This window comes from Penaeus japonicus, unplaced genomic scaffold (assembly GCF_977035675.1).
Source record: "Penaeus japonicus unplaced genomic scaffold, GWHDUDI00000001_assembly GWHDUDI00000005, whole genome shotgun sequence".
In the NCBI taxonomy this organism is placed as follows: Eukaryota; Metazoa; Arthropoda; class Malacostraca; order Decapoda; family Penaeidae; genus Penaeus; species Penaeus japonicus.
Window position 1 is genome coordinate 5233627 of NW_028234407.1, and position 17069 is coordinate 5250695.

General features: G+C 45.5%; 1 protein-coding gene across 1 annotated transcript in view; it reads left to right on the forward strand.

The window, feature by feature from the left end:
- Positions 1–17069, forward strand: part of LOC122258285 (uncharacterized) — a 190779-nt gene that overhangs the window by 45244 nt on the left and 128466 nt on the right.

Here is a 17069-nt window from a genome sequence, read left to right on the forward strand (position 1 = left end):
CGTATCTTGAGCCAAGGTGTTTTGTCCGTCCGCCGTATCATTTTCCCCGGACCATTTCGAGGGCTAATAACGCCACTATAGATTGGTATCATTATCATATGATTACCCGACGCAGCTGGAAATGCCATTAAGTCACTAATTACCGGGGGAAAAGAGGCTCGTCTACAGTGTTGTGTGCGTGAAGAACCGCCTGAGGGAAGGCAGCGCGCGGGTCCTCCCTTCCGCTTCGCGCCTCTCGGGGAAAGACGGGGCTGCAGTTTTTTGTTTTTTTCCCCTTTGCACTTTCTAACGTTGCTTCTTATGCAAGGGAAGTGTATGTGTGTATAATTGGTTGAGAAATGGGGCTTGGAGTAATGCTCGATGCAGTCTATATATTTCACTGATTATCGAGATGTGAGAATCGTTATATCATACTCTTATGATGATGATAATGATGGTATGATATATAGGTAATGATAATAAGAATAATGATAAGAACAATAATAATGGCAATAGTAATAGTAATAATGATACTAATAGTAATCATTATAATCATTATCATTTTTATCATCATCATCACCATTATCACCAACGAAAACAACAAAACAAAACTTCATTTAGTACATGTAATAGTAAGCAACCTTTAGGCCTATCTGAGACACCAAGTTCTGCATGAGAGACGACCGCCTGAGGCAAGGTAGCTCTTATGGCGTATGTGTCCTTCTTAAGACTTGCAAGGTTTCACCAGATCCTTCGAAGAGGAGAATCGGATATCACGTTTGGGATGTTTAGAGGATCAAAGACGAGATTGGCAGTTACTGAATCTTGTTTTGATTCGAATCGGCGCCATTTTAGGTTCGTTATCACTTTGATGGAAGAGATTTAGAACATCAAAGACTAGAGAGAAATTGGGATATTTGTTTTCGGTTGAGCCGCAAAGCTGAAACGAAGAATAAGAAATCGAAAATGGAGTATGATTTTTTTTTTCTCCTTTTTTTATTACTAAGTTTCGAAAAACGCGTAGTTTGCGGTACGAGGCGGGGCGTTCTTACACTTGTAATGAAGGCATTGTCACTGCCATTATCTTAAAGCTTATCGTGTTGCAACGTGTTGAAACATGACGGCAAACAATCTCCAAGTTTGTATTAGGATGACAAGGCTGACGAATTTGCAATTGCTCTTGTGTTTATCGAAACGGTTTCCAGACAGAACTCGTGGTCATGAATATATAATCTCTTATGTTTGTTATTCATGGTAGATATTGTCTTAAAAAAAAAGAAACTGAGACAATGTAGGTGAGTTTCCTTGCCTAAAGTCAGTGGTTGCTGAGATAAGAGAGAAGTCTGTATGCAAACGTGACTCGGTTTTGGTAAACGGTCGTCTGTAATTTTCATTTTCTTTCTCGTTTCGGATGAATAACATTTTGTTATTTCTATTTTCTTCGTCGTAAAAAAAGTTTACAGTGCTTATTTGTTTTCTAACATTTCGGTATAAATTTATAATCGCACACATACACACAGATATATATATATATATATATATATATATATATATATATATATATATATATATATGTATATGTATATATATATATATCTATGTATATATACATATATATGTGTGTGTGTGTGTGTATGTGTGTGTGTGTGTGTGTATGTATGTATATATATATATATTTTTTTTTTTCTATGAGAAAAAAAAATGGAGAAAACGAAGGTAAACTTAGCCAGACGCAGTGCACATAGAAAACGGGCGACAAATTTGCTGAATCATTATAGTGAAGGACTTAGTTGCCAACTATACTAATTAGTGACCATTCCTTATATATATATATACCTGATAATTGCAATGTTCACGTACCGTATCTCCAGCCATGTAATCACAGTAAATAAACAAAAAAAAAAGTTAGCATTACTTCCTCTGAATTCTAAATGGTCTTTCCAGTTAGTAATTCTCACATCAGCATAAACACCTAAACACACAAGCATAAAATAACAACCGGGCTTAAGGATTCTTACCCTTAAATCCTACAGCACCCTACACCACGCTAGGGTCAACACACCCTAGACCCTTCTCTCAAAGACCCTTCCGCATTTAGGGTGATTATAATTGACACGTCACATACCCCTGGGTGATTTTGGTTGACGGGTCACATGCCCCTGACTCTTAAGGGCAACAATCATCATTAACTTAATTTACAGGTAGATCCAGGTAGATTTTTCATCTTGTTTAAGCTCGTTTCCCTTTCGTAAGGATTTTTCTTGAAGGAAAGCCTCGTAGGTTTGTTTTGTTTTTATTTCGAAGTGGGGGTACGGGATTATTCTAAATTCATAAAATTACGATAATCTATTAAATAATGATGAATTTGTAGATTACTGTGATTATTATTTTTTTCTAAGATGTCTTTCATGCGTGAAATTACCTTACTACTGAGGGTATTTAGTCCAATAAAGAAAATAACGAGCTTAAGAGTCCCCTGCCTTTCCAAAGGACGATGACACACCACAGGTTACTAACTGGAGTGAACCAAAAAAATCCCTACCCTTCGCTTTGGTTTAATTATATTTCGTACTTACTAGACCGCCCTAAACGGTAGTGAATGATAAGATACGCTACACAAACGGACGTAGAGAGAAAAAGGGTTATATGAAAGGGAATTTTTTTTTCTTTCTTCCTCTTCGTCAAGAGCTCTCAGGTTTCCTCCTTCGTAACACCTCAAGATAGAGATCAACCAAAACCCTGTGAAATGGGACACGCCTGATCTAGAAGTCAATATAAAATTCCTTCTTTTTTTATATTCTTGTGGGTAGTAGACTAGAGAGAGAGAGAAAAAAAGGGAGGAATTATTTTTCATCTCTAAAGGGGACAGGCGGAGGCTACGTGCCTGTGGTTTTGTGGCGCTGGCATATGTTGGTGATGCCCTAGGCATGCTTAAGCTTAGCGCGCATAGACCTTAAGAGGCGTTACGTGGCTTTATGTATTACTCTGAACTTGAAACGCTTAATTTAATTATACAATTTTGATAATCTATTAGAGAAAAAAGCCAGAGCAAATAAGCCTTACGACCATTAGTTTCAGAAATTCTACATCATATCGCCATTATGAAAGCCATCCCTTTCTCAGCCAACCATCCACGGCGATCGAGAAGGATAGTTCGAGGTTTTTTAAAGATCCTATCAATCAGAGTTAGGACAATCATCCTTATATATTGATTCAGGATTGTTTCTGCGTGGATTCAACCCGGTTATGGAAGCTATGATATTGACGGTTATGGAATGGCATGTGCGTCTTGGTTTTAGCGATAGTGGATTTTTGTTAGCGCGTGTGTGTGTGTATGTGTGTGTGTGTGTGTGTGTATGTGTGTGTGTGTGTGTGTGTGTGTGTGAATATGTGTGTGTGTGTGTGTGTGTGTGTGTGCGTGGTATATACCCTGCCATTCCCATGATCCAAAGACACTCCACGAAAGCCTAAGGTGTCCTAAACTGCCTGCAAGTGAAACCACTTCCCTTTGAAGCCCCGGCAGAGGTTCAGTGACTGGAGATGCCCTTCCAAGGCGAAACGAGAAGGTCAGGAAGTCACGATAGTTACCACCCAGCATTACACCCTCTCCCCCTCCTCCCTCCCTTCCTCCTCCTCCCTCCCTTTCCCTAAACCTCTCCTATACCCCCTAACCACCCCCCTCCTCCCTTCTTCCTCTGACATACCATGCACCCACCCCCCTCCCCACCACAACCTCCCTCCTCCCTTTTTTACTCCCATACCAACCCCCTCACTCCCCACCCCCACCCCACCCACCCCTCTGGCGCCACCCCTGTGCCTGGCTCCTGACCTGCTTTGGCCCCTGATCCCATGAAGAGGATAACGGAATCAAATTAGAGTGGGCGTCTTTTTGATGTGAGTCTGTATTATAGGGTGGTGAATGAGGGCGTTTACTTTCGTTTTTTTATATTCATTTATTTATCTATTTTTTTTTTTTTTTACTTTTTTTTTTTTTTCTTAACCCTTCCGGTTGCTTTACGGCTGGGGGTCTGAATTGCGGGACTGAGAGTATTTTGCTTTTCGGAATGTGTTGTAAAATGTTTTTGTTTTTTGCATCAACGCATGCACACACACACACACAAACACACACACACACCTCCCCCTCCCCACACACACATACTTAGACCCACCCACCCACACACACTTAAACCCACCCACCCCACCCACCGACAACACACACTTAACCCCCCTCCCCTCCCCCCACACACACACAAACGCTAAAACTAAAGATAACAAATTCCTCGCTAACTAGAAACCCGAGCACGGCAGCTGGGGCAGTTCGGGGTGCCAGTTAGCCGGTGGCCCAAATTCCTGGCCCGTAGATAATCATGATAAGGAGGAAGAGGAGGAAAAGACGATGATGATGAAGAAGAGAAGGAGGAGGAGGGGGAAGAAGAGGAGGAAGAGGAAGAGGAGGGGGAAGAAGAGGAAGAGGAGGAGGAGAAAGAGTGGAAGGAAGAAGAGGAGGAGGAGGAGGGGGAAGAAGAGGGGGAAGAGGAAGAGGAGGGGGAAGAAGAGGAAGAGGAGGAGGATAAAGAATGGAAGGAAGAAGAGGAGGAGGAAAAGACATAAAAGAAAAAGAAAAAAAGACGAAAATGACATAAGGTCAAGAAAAGATCAAGACGACGATGAAGAGAATGAAAAAAAAAAATAAAAGAGAAATAGTAAAATGAAAGAAAAGAGGAAGAAGTAGAAGAAATTAATTGGAACAGCGACTAGCTTTTCGTCGCTTTCGTCCGCGCGGATTCGTATCGTTAAGGAGAGCCTTTCCGCTTTCTTCGCCCGGAGGCCAAGGCGGTGCCGTCCCCGTTAGAGAGAGAGAGAGAGAGAGAGAGAGAGAGAGAGAGAGAGAGAGAGAGAGAGAGAGAGAGAGGGAGAGAGAGAGGGAGGAGGGGAGGGGGGAGGGAGGGAGAGAGAGAGAGAGAGAGAGAGAGAGAGAGAGAGGGAGGGAGAGAGAGAGAGAGAGAGAGAGAGAGAGAGAGAGAGAGAGGAGGGAAGAGAGAGAGGAGGAGAGAGAGAGAGGGAGAGGAGGAGAGAGAAAGAGAGAGAGAGAGAGAGAGGGAGAGAGAGAGAGAGAAAGAGAGAGGGAGAGAGAGGGAGAGAGAGAGAGAGAGGGAGAGAGAGAGAGAGAGAGAGAGAGGAAGGGAGAGAGATGGAAAGAGGGAGGGAAGGAGAGAAATTGAATGAGGTTACAGAATGAGAGAAATAGGGAGATAGATAGATAGAGAGAGAGAGAGTGAGTGAGGTTACAGAATGAAAGAGATTGGGAGATAGATAGATAAATAGATAGAGACAGAGATAGAGAGAGAGAGAGAGAGAACAAAACGTTTGACAAAAGCGTGAGTGCGCCTCTTTCCCCATTGGCTTCATGCTCCACTAAACAGCGGCGCGTTTATCTTCCCGGGAAAGCAATTATTCTTCGGAAAAGAGAGCGAAAATAGATAGAAAACGATGCGAGAACAACAAAGAAGAAAGATATTAAATACAGCAAACATATAACAGCCACACGAAACATATAGAAAAAAATAATAATAATAAAACAATAAAAAAACACACGAAAAATATACAAACTTCCTTAAAATCTAGAGCAACATACCTCGCCGGAGAAAGGGAATCCGCGTATAAAAAAAAAAAAAAAAAAAGTTCTTAGATCTACCGACATGACCTATTCTACCCACACACCCCTTCCTCTCCCCTCCTCCCCCCCCCCCAAAAAAAAAAAAACACGTAGGCCTACCCCGTTTAAATCTCCCACCCTGCGGCTACGGAATTTTATATCTAAGACACCCATAAAAAGTGAAAATCAGGGTGGCGTGGTGCCTGAGGCCAGCCGGAAAGTGCTGCTTAGTGTGGGTCAGTCGTTATTCATTCTCATTCAACTTGTAGTACGGACGTGGAAAGGGAGGGAGAGGGGGAGGGGGGAAGGGGGAAGGGGAGAATGCTTATGGTTCTTCTCGGATAGCTCTATCTTCTTCTCTTATTCATTCTTATCTTTCTTCTTCTATGGCTACTTCGCTTTCTCCTTCTATTCATTCTTCTCTTTCCCTTCTATTCCTTCTTCCCTTTCTCCTTCTACTCCCCATCATTCTCCCTTTATTTATCCTTCTATTCCTTTTCCTTATCTCTTTCTTCTTTCTCCTAGTCCTCATCATCCTCCCTCTATTTCTCCTTCTATTCCTTCTTATCTTTTTCTTCTTACTCCTTCTACTCCTCATCCTCCTCCTTCTCATTTTACTCCTCCTCATCCTCCCTCCTCTATTTCTCCTCCTTCTCCTCTCCAATCTCCCTTATCCTCTTCCTTCCTCTTCCTTGGGGACTTTCATCTCTCGATAGAAATTCATCGCTGCAACGCCGACGGTTGAACGTGTATTGCAACTGTATGGCTGATTACAGGTTGCCATTCATTCCGGCAGCTTTCCCTTCCAGCGGTCCTGCGCCTTCACCTCCCCCCCACTCCCTCCCATCCTTCTTCTTCTTCCCCCCCTCCCCTCCCTCCCCTCCTCACCCGCTCCTCTTAACCTCTTCCAATACCTCTCGACACATGCACGTAACCTACCCTTTCCTCCTTAAAGAAAAAAGAATCAGAAGAATAAGAAAGAACAAAAGAACAAGAACAAAATAATAACGTGGAAAAAAATAGAGAAACCAACATCAAAAAAAAAAAGAAAAAGAAAAAAAAAATGCCACAGATGATCGTCCAAATTCCCATTTCCTTCGAAACTTCTTCAGCGCGACTATGGTCAGCGCTCGGACGTGGTTCCGCGCGCCGTGGTCTTAGTAGGACGTGGCGACTGTTACGTGATGATATGCGGGGAGGGGGGAGGGGGGGAGGGAGGAGGGAGCGGCAGCCACACGGTGCGGCCCTGCCTTTCCCTTCTCTTCTCCTTTCTTTTCTCCGGTCATTCCATTTTCTTTTCTTTGTTTCTCTTGGTTTGTTTCCGTTCTTAGTATCTTTTCTGTTTTTGTTGTATCTATGGTCTTGTTTTCCTCCTCTTATTTCTGGCTTTATCGTGTCTCTACCTCTTCCTCGTTTCATCTTTTCATTTCTGCTATTCTTCCTTTTATCAATTTTCGATATCCGTCTCTTCCTCATGTCGTCATTATTCCTCCACATCGCGAAGAAAGACGAACGATCAACTAATTATAGAAGAGTCACCCTCGATTACTATTAAATTGTGGAGTGAAATTCCCCATCGAGCCGGCGCTACAACCGGACTCAGATTAAATCGATTCGCCGGAATAAATAGAGCGATTAATGTGAGAAAGCCGTAGATTAAAAAAAAAAACAAAAAAAAAAACAAGTGTCCAAGGAAAAGGGGTCTCCACGAGGCGCTATCTAGGACGCCCCGAGACCGATCTGCCGCACGTGACGTCATTGGAAAAGAAGGAAAGTCGAAAAGCGCCATCAGAGACCGACTCCCTATATCGCATCGCCAGCAGGAGGAGACAGCGAGTCACCGCCGTTAATTGCGGCAAGAGAGTGCGGCGATTCGTCCCTCTCATCTCCGGATCTTTGCAGCATCCACGGTCGCAAAACGCGCCGCGTGTCTCCGCCGCTGAAACGAACGCGGAAGGAGTGCGTTTCGTGTCCGACTATGGAGGACGCGGAACCTTGGGGTCTTCGTCGCTTTTTTTTTTTTTTTTAATCCTCTTTTTTATTTTTTTATTTTATTTGAGTAAGGTAGGCACGTAATGCTACCTATTAAAATCACTCTGCTAAATCCATAAGGACTGGATTCCCTGCAGATCCAAAACCTCCAGTGTCGGTGATGAAAAGGAAGCTTTTCGTCCGCCTCATTTACATACGTCTCCCCGCCCACATCTCTGACCTAGAATCCGCATACCCGGTGATGCTGGGCAGGAGAAGGCAAGTGTGCCAGTCACCTTCTCGCTTTTTCTTCGCTCGCTTGGCTCGGAAGAAACCGGAGATTTTTTTTGTTTTTTATTACCGTTGCAAAGCCTATGATTCATGTGTTTTAGACTTTGCGGGGGCAGAGTTAACTGAGCTTGCATGCTGCACGAGATCAAGAGCTGTTGCGGTGGTCAGGCATCTCGAGCCACCTCCCAAAATGGTATCTGGGGTATCGAGTTGTTGAGGGGGGAGGGGGTGCGAACATCAGGAAGGAGGGAGGGGTTGTCTGGCCGCTCTCAACACGCCCAGAGAACCACTTCAGACTCCGGTGTCTTTGCTGTTCTTCGTTTCCCTGCCTCTCTCATCCTTTATCGTCATTTTCCATTCGTTTTCTTTCTTTCGTTCTCGCTGTCTTTTTTACTAAAGGTAAATCATTTATTTAAGGAGAGTTTTCTTCGGAAAATCCTAATCAATGTAGTAAATGGATATTCTTCTTTTATCATTCCACGCTAAACAGTCTCTATATAGTATTTCAAAACCTATGATCACTTTTTAACAGTTATCTCACACAAAAAAAGAAAAAAGTGACATACATATTACTCGACGAAAATCTATCTGTCCCAAGTCCGAGCCCTCAGACACGCCGACCCGAGTCTCGCATGTAGCACACTCACGACTCCAGCGAAAAAGGTCACGGCAAAGGCGCTGGGCGAAAATCTTTACTTCCTGACGAAGAGGCGTGAGGAGGCAATCAAGAGGAAGCGTGTGGGCGGCTCAAGCACGGCGAGCAAGCAAGCAAGCAAGCAAGCAAACAGATTCGGAGGTGGACCGACACGCACGGGTAAAGGGGGTCGCGCTGTGAGTTCCCTAAGCAGATTCTCCCTATTATAACAGGCGTCGAAAGCCGAGCGCGATTTCGAGTCCTCTTCCGAACGAGTCTCTATACAAGCAGTCCTGAAGTGGTTCGTCATGCGCATGGGTGGAGATGTGCATGACTCCCCCACCTCCCCCCATCTCGCACCTCAACCCTTCCACTCCCTCTCCTTCTGATCCCCGTCCACTTCTGGCGTGGGCAAAGGGCGGCTTCGAAACCTGTCCCCGATGTAGGTCATCTCATGAGGAAACACCGCATCAGTTCTCGCAGCATCCTCGACTAAAACTCCTACGCGTTCGTTCATTCCACCGACAGGAATGTCTATGTAAAAGGAATAAGCTCATCACAGAATAGGTCTCAAGAAGTTGATTTCCGCGGCGGTGGAACATGATGGAATCTCGAGATAAGCGAGAGACGTTCTTCATAATTAGGTCAGGCATTACGAGGAAGCGGCCCGGTGGCGGCAGTGAGTCCGTGGGCGGCGAGGATACTCTCACCCGGTTCCAATACTCCGCAGCCGGGGCCTTTTATCCCCGTCGGGAAAACAAAAGTCTTTAACACTTCGTTATGAAGTGCGGGAACAATTTCCTTAATGACTGTACCATAAAATGACGCGATGTAAGGATAAGAACCGTAGGACTAGAAGCGTCGCGACAGAGTCCTTAAATGGAACGACAATTTGCTCCCTCCAAACGTGAGGTCTGACCCAGAAAAGCCCGTCTTAGGCCCACCCGCCTGGGGTCACTCCCTCACGCGCCTTTTCCTCCCCCTCCCCCTCCCCCAACACACACCCCCGGGATAAGGGCTGGGCGGGTTACAGAATGCAGTTTCCATACACGGCTTTCATCATTCTATAATGACCCAGTAGATAACATTAGGTCATTATCTCCTTGCTTCCCTCCTCCCTCTCTTCTGTTGATGATAGAAAATCCTCTTCGGAAAATAAATCACGTTTGAAAATGATTAAAACGTTTTTCCCTACAGATCGCACCTCTTTTGATAAGGCATCTACTCGTTAATGAATAAGTGGTTACGTTTAGGTACTCTAGGGGCGGGGTTGAGGGTGGGAGGGGAGGGAGGGGAGGAGAAAGGTAGAGGGATAGGGGGAGGGGGGAGAGAAAGGGAGAAGGGCGTAGGGGGGGAAACAACAAATAGACCGAACAGGTAGTTTGTGTGTAAGTGTCATTATCATCTCGTCGGGTGGTAAGGCTAAAGATGACGAGATAGCAGACGTCTCGGTACTAAACGCGCACGTCACACAGCGCTGGGTAAATGGAAGCGATTTTGCTGATAGAGTCTTCGTGAGTTTGGGGAATATTGTTGTAACTGGATTAAAATCTGTGTAAATCTGGGGTGAGGGTGGATATAAGGTGACGTAAATCAGTGGTTGCGTCAGCGATCTCTCAGGCAAATCTTGAACTCGTCGGATTTGCCTTAAGGAAACGAGATTCAAAAACTAAACCGCTGGGAGTTGCCTAAGCTTGCATTGTTCTCTCGCGTCGTTGCCATTGCAAGAGCATTACTGGGATGGAAGGCATTTACGATTGCATTGCAAAGAGCAAAGTCACTTTCGAGACTGTGCCCTGGTTATGCGCCTCTCCCCGTTTAAAGGAACTAATTAATCTTATAACTAATGATTTCTTTTTGTCGCGTCGTCGTCTCTTTTCTTCTTCGGTTTCTCTCTAATGAAGTTAATTGTCGTGAGATCGCCGAGATGTTTCTTTCCATACGATTCCTCCATCTATCTCTCCCGCGATAATTTTGCGGTAGACCCAGAAGTTTCTTTCCTGTAGTCTTGAGATAGCACGGACGAGCTACCTAGCCTTTCGTTTCCCGTATGGTCGATTATCCACCAGAAAGCCAAGAGAACATCACTCTTCTCGCTCTCTGGACCGATATCCGTCCATATGGTTCATATCGCCTCGGCTAACCGTAAGAAAACCTACTAATCATGTCTCTCGATGAAAGTTGATGGATAATTGACATGATGCTCTTGAAAAATGTTGCTTCGGGGCTCCACTTGGATTCTAAAGGGAGGGGAGGGGGCGGGGGAGCGGGGAGGAGGTGGGGTGGGGGCGGGGTGATGGGACGTTGAAGGCGGGGAAGGGGGGGGGAGGTGACTGGCGGAGAAATTTTTATGCACGAAAACCAGATTACTAACGAAGGGTGAACTTTAGATTTACCTCGAGACCTTTAGTTACATAAAAGTTCCTGGTCCTTTTTTGGGCAATTCGTCTCTCTCTCTACCTCTCCCTCTCCCTCCCCTTCTCTCTCTCTCTCTCTCCCCCTCTACATCTACCTCTCTCTCTCTTTCTCTCTCTCTCTCCCCCTCTACATCTACCTCTCCCTCTCTCCCTTTTTCTATATTTATCTGCCTAACCATCTGTCCCATTCCACCTGTCTCCATATGCATATGCTTGTCACCCTCCTGTCCCACAACCCGAAAGCAAAATGCCAAAGACGTCAGAGCCAAGCACAGTAGGCGGTTCAGGTATTCCTCAAAAGGACTCTCGGAGGTCCTTCGGCTTAGGACCGCGTAGGCCTCCTTAGCCCTTACTTCCTTATATAGCAAAATGAAAGTTGCTGTAGTGAGGGAGGCGGATGTACGGGCGAAGGATATTAATTTTGTTGTTGTTGTTGTTTCTTTTGTGGATTTGCTGGGTTGTTAGTTTGTGAGATTGTGGAAATATTATTATTATTAACGTTTTCAGTATTATCAATTTCATAAATACCTAATTACATTGTAATATTTTGTAATTTGATGATATTGAAAATAGTTGACTGGCATATTCAAATTCAAACATTCTTTTTTTAATATCCCAAATTTTCCATATATATAACCCATTTCCGATTCATTTTTCACAGTCAGATCCAAAAACTACCCGAAAATCACCGTTTAAGTGATCATATGTGCGTACTACTGTATGAGCAAGTGGCCCGCTTCCCAAGTCACGGAAAAGCCCCCACCCCCCTCTCCCCCCGACCCCCTCCCCCTTACATCCCGGGGCTAATGAATAACATCCAAGAACTCATAACCATAACAAGAACCTTTAGGCTGAGAACTAGGACAGGTGTGAATTCCAGCGGCTTCGAACCACCTACCCCGAGGCGTTGGTTCTTGGGCTCGAAACCTGGATCGTCGCAGCGAAATTCGCTTCGTTTTTCCCATGAAGTTGTGGTTTTTCGTGGAGGGAGAGGGGGGGTGAGGGGGGGGATGGGATGGGATGGAGCGTGTTGAGGACGTTGGAGTGTTGTGGTGGGGTGGGGGGGGGTGTATGGTAATGTAAGGGGGGGTGGGGAGAGGGGTAGAGGAGAATAGGTAGGTAGGTGCATCAGTGACGGTGGATATGATAATATTTTGTTTGCTCGACGAAATCCGCGAAGGCGAACGAATATGATAAACGATGCGCCTGAATACGAAACAGATTTATTATTGATATAAAAGGGATATATCTATTCACATCACAAAGCACTGACTGGCATTATTTTCTACGTTTTCTCCCGATGACAAAAACATCATCAATCGAAGGAAGAAGCACAAACACACTGATTTTAAAACGAGGTTAATCGGCACCAAGCAAGCTCTCCTCTCGACCCGGGGTCAACAAAGAGACAAACCTCGTACCAAGAGCGTTCAAAAGCCTCGTAAACTCGGTCTTTACTTCGCCCTAATGATAAGGTGGTGAGCGTTCGCGGCCTTGACTTGCAACCTTGCAACCAACCGCCTACCCAAGCCAACAGACCCAGGTTCTATACAGCCGTGTTGCTAGGACGCAGTGTATCCTAGATTGAAGGAGCTGTGAGAGAAAGGGAGGAGGATAAAGAAGGATTCAGGTCGAATTAAGATCCTTCTTGTATAGGATCTCGAGGTCTTTCGTTAACGTGGCTGAAGGAAAGGGTGCTGGATATCCTAGTCTTGCTGTCTTAGCTTGTGTTGTCTTCCGTCGGTCACCTGGATCCTTCAGGATGGGCATCCTTTTGTCTTCTTTCTCCGGGATGTTGACGGAGCGATGGTGACTCGCCGCCGCTTTGTCTTGACCTTCGTGTGTTTCGGAAAAAATGAAAGAAAAAGAGAAAAAAAAACGTTCCATGGAGATGTCAAGATTATGATTTACCAGAAGGTTAAGTCCAGAAGGGAAAGTATGATTTGTTTACAGAAATCACAATGTCTTAGACCATCTACCTTATATAGCACTGGAGATTTATAACGCGTGGCCATATTCAGATTTCTTTCCGTAGGCGCTCAAGGTAAGGTAAGAAAATGGGCGTCCGTAATACCTCATGGATCGTGGGCGGATGGGCGAGGGTAGGTGGATGGGGGTAGAGGAAGATGGGTGGGGGGGGGTATATGACCTTGAGGGGGGGAGGGGGTACTAATGATCGCAATTCATGTGACGAAACACCGAGTGTACTCAGACTAATGCTAACACGAATTAAGACAAACAACGAACCGATAAGGTCGACTTTGAAATAGAACGACGCGGAGAAATGAACCTTCTGTTTGCGGCGCCTATTCATGACAGATAAAACAATCGGATGCAAGTTGTCATGATCTGCATTATGTCACTGCATGACGACCTTCCGTTGGTTCTTACTAGTCTTGCTCTTGATATTTTGGTTCTTATTTGTAACTGCTTTTTTATAGAACTGTTCATGACGCGCATGCCTGGCGAGCTCTGAGGTGAGCAATCATTAGTCGCCGGTATTTCCCCTTGACAAGCGAGAATGCGGTTGCCTTTCGTCTTTGCAACTGTCTGGCTGTATCTAGTTATTTTCTATCACATTTCTAAAAATAGTTTGCCATATATAAACGCAACACTTTCCCACCTTAACCCCGCTTACGCAAAATACACACACATACACAAACACACATAAACACACACACACACACACACACACACACACACACACACACACGCACGCACGCACGCACACGCACACGCACACACACACACACACACACACACACACAATTATATATATATGTATATATATATATATATATATATATCTTAACCGTGAAACTACGAAGTAAACAACAATTGCCTCAAATACCCGGCTTCTTTCGGCAATAACGACGCAATTACGACTTTACGGCCTCGGGGAATTATTTGAAACGCCACAACTAGGTCTTCGATCCTTCACATGTAGAGCAGCAAGCGCTTCACTCCTGACGAAGGCAAATGCAGGATTTTAGGGTTGTGAGGTTTGAGACATAAGGGCGAGGTTGAAGGCTGAGGTCCTGACGAAGGCAAATGCAGGATTTTAGGGTTCTGAGGGTTGAGACATAAGGGCGAGGTCGAAGGCTGAGGTCCTGACGAAGGCAAATGCAGGATTTTAGGGTTCTGAGGTTTGAGACATAAGGGTGAGGTTGAAGGTCTTATTCCTGACGAAGGCGAAGACGGAGAATACCAGGGCTGGGGCTAAGGGATGATGCATAGGATATTAGGGATATGGGTGGGAGGAGGGTGGAGGCGGGGGGTGGGGGGGGGGTGCGAGGGTGAGTGGAACAAGCCAGCGATAATCCCTGGAGTTGAGGAATTTTCTGCTAATTAACTTTTCTTGTAGGTCACTCGGGGTCCCTCCTTCAAGGACGAGACCGCAAAGTCGTGATTTCTGAAGGAGGAGGAATGATAATGATGATGATTATAATAATAATCGTTATTGTTGCTATTATCATAGAGACTATAATAATAGGATTAGTAGTAGTAGTAATTGTAAGGATAATATATGAACCCTTTTTCAACTTTTTCGTAATGAGATATCAATCGAAACGCAATTAATAACAGATATTTGGCATAGAGCAAATCTGGAATCGATAAAAAAAAAATAATAATGATGAAAATAAAAATAAAAAAAATAAATTAAAAATGTTAATAAATAAAAGAAAGAAAAAAAAAGATGAATCATCCTTTCGGAAGGAAGACTTGATTTAGGAAATGATTCATGACTTGGCCGAGGAAGGCAACGCGAGGAAAAGAAGTTCAAGACGAAAATGAAGAGAGAAGTTTGAGGAAAGAGTAATTGTATCTGGAAGGCCGTTGTGCTCTGTGGAACGCTGCCCGAGGGAAGAGGATGTCATGATAAGGGCGCTGGAAGGGCGTTGAAGGACCTTGGGAATCCTTTGCGGGTCCGGGGAGCGAGGGAGCTTGAGGAAGAGGGCTGGAGGGGGGGTAGGGGGCGCGGGGAGGGGTTTGGTGATGGATAGGGGGGAAGGGGAAGGGTCATGTGGGAGGGAAGGGGGTGTTATAGACGCTGAAATCCGAGGGGATGGCGAAGCGGGGGGGAGGGGGAGAGGGTGGGAGAGGGAGGGGGATTATCTCCTCCATCACAGGATGTCCATCGCCCCCGCGTCCTTTATCGCGCCCTTCGTGCTCGGCCAGTCATGGAAGGAAAGTTGGTAAAAATTTTAAGGGCGAAAGAAATTAGGAATCACGCCCTGTTATGTCAAGGACGAGCTTCTGCCCGCGCCTTCGTGAGGCTTTTGTTTGGGGTGAAAACACTCGGGAAGTCAAGGCTGTTTTGGGGGTAGAGGGACTTGTCTTCACACACGTCCTCTGCTTCGTCACAACTCCCCGTCTCCTCCCTCTCTATCTCTCTCTCTCTCTTGCTCGCTTTCTACGTCTGTCTCTATTTATCACTCTTCGTTACTTCTCTCCTGCTAATCATTTACTCCTACTTCTTCCTTCCTCTAATCTTCTAATCCGTCTTTCTCACGGCACCTGTCTCTCCTTCCCACACACCCTCGCTCCATTTACTCCTCTGCTCCTTACCATCCACTCCTTTCTCAAAGGTTACCGGCTCTCTTTGTTCAGGTAGAAACACTTAGGGAGACTTGGGTCAGCTGCATGACATGGTCCGCTGCATGGCAAGCTCCACATGCTGACGAAGGTATATTTGAGAACATGACATGATCATGAACAGGACCTTTGTCGGGCTATTGGTCGTCAAGGGTTCCTCCGATGTGTTGTCCTGGAGTCATGGTCTGGAAGCCCTTAACAATGCTGAGGTCTTGACAGATGAGTTCCTTTATTCTAACATTCCAATTAAGCGTCGTCCACTTGCTGTTTGGACACGTCGCCGAAAGATAAGCATTCAAGGATTGCATACCAGCAGTAATAGGATGTAATCAGTGGAAATAAAATGGGGGTGAGGTCTCAGGGTCACCAGGATAAGGAGTGGCGACGGAGACAGGACTGGCGGGAAGAGGGACAAGGCAGCTTGAGGACCCAGAAGGAGACACGTTGCACAATCTCTCGGCGTTTCACTTGCACTTTTGCCTCATGGAAAGGGCAAAGTCACGCCCGTTTGGCTTAAGAGGCAACGTCAAGTCCTCAAAACGAGGAAAAAGGAAAGAGAAAGAGAGGGGGAGAGAGGGAGAGGGGAAGAGGAATAAGGGCAACGTGAAGGACAGTAACTGTATCCTTCCTGCCGTACATCCGGGATTTCCCTCTCGTTCTGAGGTCGACGTCGGGGCTCAGGCTCTTGGGTGACCTGGCTTTGCATCTCGGCGTCGGGAAAAGTTCCAGATGACGCCTCCCTCGAGAATGTATCGAGTGAATAACACATAATATAAGCGTGAATAAGGTGAAGGGAGGCAGGTGTGTGAGTCACAGAGAAAACGGGACAAGTTGTGAGCGTGGGCTGGTCCCTCACACGATCATCAGTGGGCGAGTCTTACAGGCTTTTGTTCCAACTCGTTTTCCAGCCGTTTCGTATAATTACTATGTCTGCAAATCCTCCTCACAACTCAATTCTAAATAACGTATACAATATAAAGGTGAAAAGCCTTATCACGAGACGATAAAACGAACAATCCAAGCTCAATATTTGCAAGCTAGTTAAGCAACACATGACGACTTGGCACCTGATGTTGCTGTCCTTGACAAACCAGGCGCTCCCACGTACGAGCTACTGATACCGTGCGTGCCCGGTTATATCCAACGCTTCTCTTGACTCACCGTTGCACTTTTGCTTCTCTTGAAATGCTCACAAAATCAAGCAGATCATTTAATTCCGTCCCCGTAATCGCCTCTCTCCGCCCACGAAACGCGCGAAGATCTTCCCGCGGTGGATTCACTATCCGAAAGAAGGACGTCCGCGGGGGCCTGACACCGTCCAGCCCGCCAGGCAAGTCTTGCCGGGGTGGACCGAGTGAATAAATTTATTCACGTTGGCGATGTCTTCGGAGGACTCAAACTTTATTCATCTTTCCCTTATTCATGTCATGATATTTAGGCGCATTCTCGCCGTTCTAGAATGATGGAACGAACCACGCCTCAGTGAGAATTCCATAGGGAGTGGAGATCCCTTTCGTATTTATAT